Source organism: Salmo salar, unplaced genomic scaffold (assembly GCF_965601325.2).
Source record: "Salmo salar unplaced genomic scaffold, fSalSal1 ptg000358l, whole genome shotgun sequence".
NCBI lineage: Eukaryota > Metazoa > Chordata > Actinopteri > Salmoniformes > Salmonidae > Salmo > Salmo salar.
Window position 1 is genome coordinate 492,910 of NW_027675359.1, and position 7,274 is coordinate 500,183.

General features: G+C 40.7%; 1 long non-coding RNA gene across 1 annotated transcript; it reads right to left on the reverse strand.

The window, feature by feature from the left end:
• Positions 1–3,760: 3,760 nt before the first annotated feature.
• On the reverse strand, positions 3,761–6,875 carry LOC145875811 (uncharacterized). Its single transcript, XR_014391346.1, has 2 exons — positions 6,706–6,875; positions 3,761–6,441 (listed from the first exon to the last, which is right to left on the reverse strand). It is a non-coding gene; the product is annotated as an uncharacterized LOC145875811 (long non-coding RNA).
• Between the last annotated feature and the right edge of the window lie 399 nt (positions 6,876–7,274).

Sequence of the window (7,274 nt, forward strand, 5' to 3'; positions counted from 1 at the left end):
ATTGTCATGAATCTTGCCCTGGAGGCAGGTTGGCATTTATTGTCATGAATCTTGCCCTGGAGGCAGTTCAGCAAAGTGGTTACTAGCTGGCACAGGCACAAAGTAATACAATCCGATTTTAATCCTAACCTCAACCCTAACCACACTGCTAATCCTTCCCTTAAATTAAGACCATAAACAACATTTTCCACAGCCAATTCTGACTTTGCAGCTGACATATCTAGAGGAAATCGCACAGTTCTGCCTCCAGGTCAAGATTCATGACAAACGTCAACATGAGACAGGGAGAAGCAATGTAAAAATCAATAACGAAATTGTTTTCACAATAAACATGCTTTTTCTTGTTTCAAGTATGTTTTATTATGAAAAGTACAATATATCCATGTATACTTGTACAACTATGGAGCGTATGTCCACATATAATTGTACAATTTGTTTTTCCAACATAAAAGACAAGAAATGATCACATTGGTATTTTAACAGTGTTATTGTAAGAGTTTAAATGTTTAAACAGAGGATACATCTAAAACAGGATAAAACAAGTGCAGTATGTTGTGAGAATGTTACTTTAACGTCGACTCATAACGTCACACTATAACTTCATGGGAGTCTTGTGGAAAGACTGCATGTTGTTTTGGGTGGATTGAGTGACGTCTTCATCAACATTTTGCTGAATATTCCGGTAATATTTTCACCTCTTGTCGGCTGCAGACATTCATAAGGAGTTCCAGTAGTTTATTTGCCATTTGCAGGTATTAACCTCTTGGGGCTAGGTGGGACGCTAGCGTGCCACCCGTGGTGCACTCCATCAACAGCAGGTGCATTTCAAGAGCGGCAAATTTGAATCCAAATAAATGTCAAAATTCAAATTTTTCAAAAATACAACTATGTTACACCATTTGAAAGATAAACATCTCCTTAATCTAACCACGTTTTACGATTTCAAAAAGGTTTTACGGCGAAAGCATAAATTTAGAGTATGTTAGGACAGTACATTTACAAGAGTTGTGTGTAATGTTTTGTCAAGTCAAAGACAGGGTCACCAAAACCATAAAACCAGCTAAAATGATACACTAACCTTTTACAATCTCCATCAGATGACACTCCTAGGACATTATGTTAGACAATGCATGCATTTTTAGTTCTATCAAGTTCATATTTATATACAAAAACAGCGTTTTACTATGGCATTGATGTTGAGGAAATCGTTTCCCTCCAATAACCGGCAGTCAAGTCAGCGTCACAAATTAAATAATTAAAATTAGAAAACATTGGTAAAATATTATATTGTCATTTAAAGAATTATAGATTTACATCTTTTGAACGCAATCAACTTGCCAGATTTAAAAATAACCTTACTGGGAAATCACACTTTGCAATAATCTGAGCACTGTGCCCAGAAAAATACGCGTTGCGATACAGACTAGACGTCATGTTGGGGAGATCTAAAATCGAAAATACTATGTAAATAATCCATTACCTTTGATTCTCTTCATCAGATGTCACTTCCAGGTATCACAGGTCCATAACGAATGTAGTTTTGTTCAAAAAAGCTCATCATTTATGTCCAAAAATCTCCGTCTCGTTAGCACATGATGTAAGCCAGCCGGACTTCTCGTCATGAACGAGGGGAAAAAATATATTTCCGTTCGTTCAAACATGTCAAACGTTGTATAGCATAAATCATTAGGGCCTTTTTTAACCAGAACATGAATAATATTCAAGGTGGACGAATGCATAGCCTTTTATAACGTATTGGAACGAGGGTACCCAACATGAAGTAGCGCGCCAGGTGTCTAATGGGACATCACCGTTCCATGGCTCTTGTTCGGTCAGATCTCCCTCCAGAAGACTCAAAACACTTTGTAAAGGCTGGTGACATCTAGTGGAAGCAATAGGAAGTGCCAAAATATTCCTAAACCCCTGTGTTTTTCAATGGGATAGGTTTAAACTCAATACAACACATCAGGTATCCACTTCCTGTCAGAAAATGTCTCAGGGTTTTGCCTGCCAAATGAGTTCTGTTATACTCACAGACACCATTCAAACAGTTTTGGAAACTTTAGAGTGTTTTCTATCCATATATAATAAGTATATGCATATTCTAGTTACTGGGTAGGATTAGTAACCAGATTAAATCGGGTACATTTTTTTTATCCAGACGTGCAAATGCTGCCCCCTAGACCCAACAGGTTAAAAGTAATACATACATTGTAATTCCTTGTTGGATCTCTCTCACATACAGGACAGTACATACCAGAGGAGGCTGCTGAGGGGAGGACGGCTCATAATAATGTCTGGAACAGAGTGAATGAAATGGAACACATGGAAACCACGTGATTAATACCATTCCTCTTATTCCACTCCAGCCATTACAAGCCTGTCCTCCCTAAATAAGGTCCCACCAACCTCCAGTGGTACAAACACAAACAGTAAAATATATCATAAAAAATGCAAAGTGGTAAAAGATCAGAAAAGGAACCCAAAAGGTTCAGTCATGTTGTAATAGTCTGATGACAACAGTTTAGGTTGATGATTTAACAGGCAGATAGAACTGGGATAGAAGCTGTTCTAGAACCTGTGGTCCAGAAACTGATTTAACAGGCAGATAGAACTGGGATAGAAGCTGTTCTAGAACCTGTGGTCCAGAAACTGATTTAACAGGCAGATAGAACTGGGATAGAAGCTGTTCTAGAACCTGTGGTCCAGAAACTGATTTAACAGGCAGATAGAACTGGGATAGAAGCTGTTCTAGAACCTGTGGTCCAGAAACTGATTTAACAGGCAGATAGAACTGGGATAGAAGCTGTTCTAGAACCTGTGGTCCAGAAACTGATTTAACAGGCAGATAGAACTGGGATAGAAGCTGTTCTAGAACCTGTGGTCCAGAAACTGATTTAACACGTGTGAGTGTCCAGTGTGTGTTTGTCAATTGTGTGTGTTTCAGTGTTTATGTGTGTCAGTGTGTGTGTGTTCAGTGTGTTTGTGTGTGTGTATCCAGTGTGTTTGTGTGTGTGTGTGTGTGTGTGTATCCAGTGTGTTTGTGTGTGTGTGTGTGTGTATCCAGTGTGTGTGTGTGTGTGTGTGTATCCAGTGTGTGTGTGTGTGTGTTCAGTGTGTTTGTGTGTGTGTGTGTGTGTATCCAGTGTGTTTGTGTGTGTGTGTGTGTGTATCCAGTGTGTGTGTGTGTGTGTGTGTGTGTATCCAGTGTGTTTGTGTGTGTGTATCCAGTGTGTGTGTCAAGCGTGTGTGTGTGTCAAGCGTGTGTGTCCAGTGTGTGTGTTCAGTGTGTTTGTGTGTGTGTGTGTGTATCCAGTGTGTGTGTGTGTGTGTGTGTGTATCCAGTGTGTGTGTGTGTGTGTGTGTGTGTATCCAGTGTGTTTGTGTGTGTGTATCCAGTGTGTGTGTCAAGCGTGTGTGTGTGTCAAGCGTGTGTGTCCAGTGTGTGTGTGTGTGTCCAGTGAGTGTGTGTGTGTCCAGTGAGTGTGTGTGTCCAGTGTGTGTGTGTTTATCCAGTGTGTGTGTGTTTATCCAGTGGGTCCAGTGTTTGTGTGTGTGTGTGTGTGTGTCCAGTGTGTTTGTGTGTGTCCAGTGTGTGTGTGTGTCCAGTGTGTTTCCAGTGCGTTTGTATGTCCGTTTGAGTGAGTGTGTGTATGTCATTCCAGTGTTTGTGTTTGTCCAGTTTGAGTGGGTGGCCAGTGTGTGTGTGTTTCAGTGTGTGTGTGTGTGTGTGTCCAGTGAGTGTGTGTGTGTGTGTTCAGTGTGTGTGTGTGTGTGTGTGTGTTCAGTGTGTGTGTGTGTGTGTGTGTGTGTGTCCAGTGTGTATGTGTGTGTGTGTGTGTCCAGTGTGTGTGTGTTGAGTGTGTGTGTCCAGTGTGTATTTATGTGTGTGTCCAGTGTGTGTGTGTCCAGTGTGTGTGTGTGTCCAGTGTGTGTGTGTGTGTCCAGTGTGTGTGTGTGTGTCCAGTGTGTGTGTGTGTGTGTGTGTGTGTGTGTGTGTGTGTGTGTGTGTGTGTGTGTGTGTGTGTGTGTGTGTGTGTGTCCAGTTATTATTTCAGGGACACTGAGGAGTCAACATGAACTCTAAATCCTGGATAGAGGGGCTCAGTGAATGTGGAGGTGAATGTGATCAGGTGGGTCAGTGTGTCAGAGGAGGCTTTATAGAAGGACAGAGTGCCGGCTGACCAGTCCAGATACACTCCTACTCTGTGGGGGCTGGAGGAGGGGACGTCTATGGTAGTGAGATGATTATTATGCCTGACAGAGTATCTGTTGTCAGAGCAGAACAGACTCCAGGACTTGTCATTGTATCCAAGCCAACAGTCATTATCCCTTCCTCTCCTGCTGATTCCTTTATATGTCACTCCTATATCAACCCCTCTCCCACTCCACTCTACCTCCCAGTAACAGCGCCCAGTCAGACCCTCTCTACACAGCACCTGTCTGCAGTCCTCAAATCTCCCTGGGTGATCAGGATATGGCTGCTCCTCTGTCCTCCATGTCACCTTTCTGTTCTCCTCAGACAGAGAGAGGCGTCTGTGTACTGTGTTTGGGTCCAGTGTGAGATCACAGACATCTGATGGATGAAACCAGACACAATATTAGAAATCATCATCATTCACATTAGAATGTTAACTCACTTTTCACTAATTCATTTAACCTGTTAGGGCTAGGGGGCAGTATTGACACGGCTGGATAAAAAAACATACCCGATTTAATCTGGTTACCACTCCTACCCAGTAACTAGAATATGCATATTCTTATTACATATGGATAGAAAACACCCTACATTTTCTAAAACTGTTTGAATGGTGTCTGTGAGTATAACAGAACTCATTTGGCAGGCAAAACCCTGAGACATTTTCTGACAGGAAGTGGATACCTGATGTGTTGTATTACCTTTAAACCTATCCCATTGAAAAACACAGGGGCTGAGGAATATTTTGGCACTTCCTATTGCTTCCACTAGATGTCACCAGCCTTTACAAAGTGTTTTGAGTTTTCTGGAGGGAGATCTGACCGAACAAGAGCCATGGAACGATGATGGCCCATTAGACACCTGGCGCGCGAGTTCATGTTGGGTACCCTCGTTCCAATACGTTATAAAAGAGTATGCATTCGTCCACCTTGAATATTATTCATGTTCTGGTTAAAAAAGGCCCTAATGATTTATGCTATACAACGTTTGACATGTTTGAACGAACGTAAATATATTTTTTCCCCTCGTTCATGACGAGAAGTCCGGCTGGCTTAGATCATGTGCTAACAAGACGGAGATTTTTGGACATAAATGATGAGCTTTTTTGAACAAAACTACATTCGTTATGGACCTGTGATACCTGGAAGTGACATCTGATGAAGAGAATCAAAGGTAATGGATTATTTACATAGTATTTTCGATTTTAGATCTCCCCAACATGACGTCTAGTCTGTATCGCAACGCGTATTTTTCTGGGCGCAGTGCTCAGATTATTGCAAAGTGTGATTTCCCAGTAAGGTTATTTTTAAATCTGGCAAGTTGATTGCGTTCAAGAGATGTAAATCTATAATTCTTTAAATGACAATATAATATTTTACCAATGTTTTCTAATTTTAATTATTTAATTTGTGACGCTGACTTGACTGCCGGTTATTGGAGGGAAACGATTTCCTCAACATCAATGCCATAGTAAAACGCTGTTTTTGGATATAAATATGAACTTGATAGAACTAAAAATGCATGCATTGTCTAACATAATGTCCTAGGAGTGTCATCTGATGGAGATTGTAAAAGGTTAGTGCATCATTTTAGCTGGTTTTATGGTTTTGGTGACCCTGTCTTTGAATTGACAAAACATTACACACAACTCTTGTAAATGTACTGTCCTAACATACTCTAAATTTATGCTTTCGCCGTAAAACCTTTTTGAAATCGTAAAACGTGGTTAGATTAAGGAGATGTTTATCTTTCAAAGGGTGTAAAATAGTTGTATGTTTGAAAAATTTGAATTTTGACATTTATTTGGATTCAAATTTGCCGCTCTTGAAATGCACCTGCTGTTGATGGAGTGCACCACGGGTGGCACGCTAGCGTCCCACCTAGCCCATAGAGGTTAATGTAGATGTTTCTAGGTATCAAAAGGAGAAGTTAAGGTAACTTGAGACTTGTTGAATGATCATATGTTATACTGTATGGTAATATAAAACACACCTATTCACATTAATTACACACACACACACACACACACACACATTGTCAAAGCAACTCTTTGTAAACTTTGGTGTCCCTGATTTCTGCTTCTGTAGAACTACAGTTGATATTTAATATGACCAAGTCAGTAATGATGGTGGTCTTTGACTTAACTTGAATTAAGACTTATTCTTAGTCATATTCTTCACAGCAGTCAACACTCACATTTTCTAAGTCCAGGTTTCATTCTGTTCTCTCCACCATGTTCCACACTGTAGCGGTAAGCAGAAAAACAGACAGTCATTGAGGGATACACCTGAACACACACACACACTGGACTCACACACACACACACTGGACTCACACACACACACACACACACACACACACACACACACACACACACACACACACATGGTCAGCATATAACTTCAAGCGAATGTTTGTCTGTGTGTGTCCAGTGTGGGTGTTTGTCTTAACTAGCCTGAAAAGTCAAACATGTCTGATATGAACATTGACATAAACCCTCCACATACTTGAGTTTCTCCAGTCTGCAGTGTGGATCCTCCAGTCCAGCAGAGAGCAGTCTGACTCCTGAGTCTCCTGGGTGATTGTTACTCAGGTCCAGCTCTCTCAGGTGTGAGGGGTTTGACCTCAGAGCTGAGACCAGAGAAGCACAGCCTTCCTCTGTGACTAGACAGCCTGACAGCCTGCAAAGAGTCAAATCATATTAAAACCACACTGCTATTCTTTGGTGGTGAAAATAGTGGCAGTATATTTCTTCAACATATTCAGATACATCAGTGTCATGAAACCTGCCATATCTATTCATAAATTAATGTATCATATTATAAATTACAAATTATCAAAGTTTTGCCTGCAGATAGAAACATGTATAGTACAAATGTTTGAGTAGACTGACCAGACCAGTTTAAAATCAGTATCAGTCAAAAGACAGACAGTGAGGTATCAGATTTAGATTGTATTGAGTATACAGTCCACACCATATCTATTTTGACAGTGAAGCTAACATTTTAAATGTGGCTCTATACTCCAACATTTTGGATTTCAGATCAAATGTTTCATATGAGGTGACAGTATATAA